The sequence below is a fragment of the Echinops telfairi genome, unplaced genomic scaffold (genome assembly GCF_000313985.2).
Source record: "Echinops telfairi isolate 266 unplaced genomic scaffold, ASM31398v2 ScPeMD7_23;HRSCAF=83, whole genome shotgun sequence".
Taxonomy (NCBI): Eukaryota; Metazoa; Chordata; class Mammalia; order Afrosoricida; family Tenrecidae; genus Echinops; species Echinops telfairi.
Window position 1 is genome coordinate 74142526 of NW_022103920.1, and position 1101 is coordinate 74143626.

Here is a 1101-nt window from a genome sequence, read left to right on the forward strand (position 1 = left end):
TTTTTTTTTTTTTTGCCTTGCCCTAACCTAAAAGAAAAATTTATGGAAGCATGCTACTGAAGTCAGCAAAGCAGTGCAGAGTGAGTTTCTTGATGCTCACCTAGTGGGGAAAATGTGTACTGTGAAAGCTTGGCTCCACCCAGCGCAATTCTGGTTGTGGTTGTCTTGTTTTGTATTGGAGGTAGCCCTTCATATGTGTATTCATAGTAAAATAGATGCCATATTATAAGTCACCTGTCATGAATAGATTTTTTAAAAATTGCTTTTCAAAACTATGCTTTTATTGAATAAACAATTGTGGATCATACAGCGTATTCTGTTCTTGTTGGTGGGTGTCCTCGCGTCAGCTCTTCCCCATAGCTGCCTTCTGTCCAACAGAATGAAACACTGCCCAGTCCTGGCGGTCCTCGCCATTGTATTTTGGCTCTCATGTACTTGTTCTAATGTTCTCCAGCTTCTACCTGAACTTACATGAGTCTGGCCTAGTTTGAGCTACTCATCTTGACCTGCTCTTTCATCTCTTCCCACAGATATGCTCCTTTCCCCCTGTGTATTCCACCTGGAGAAGTCTGTGTGTACAGATGCCATTTGTGTGCTGAAAAAGGTATTTGTGATCAATAAGTCATTGATCTTGCAAAATTCTATCACGCAATCTTAGAGTTCATTTCTATCATCATGTCTATGTTTACCAACTACTATCCCTTGATTTTTGTTTCCAAACTTTTGCATTCCAATCGTTAATAATTACCAATGCATCTTGATGGCATGTTTAATCAATTTCAGACTAAAGATATTGGTACAATTCTTCAATGTTTTCATTACTAGCATGAGTAATTGTTGCATAAATTTGAATAACATTTCTATTGATAGCACTTCCTTGTGTGTGGATAGGCCTTCTATCACAAACATGTACTTTAAGATAAATTTTGAAATGTTCTTTGTGGCAATGAAAGCAACACCATTCTTGAGTGTGTCATTCTCAGCAGAATAAAGTGTATGATTTTCTGATTCAAAATGGCCCGTACCAGGCCATGTTATCTCACTAACAAAAAGAATATCAATCCTTATGGGTTCCAGTTTATTTTTAAGCACTTCAAAATT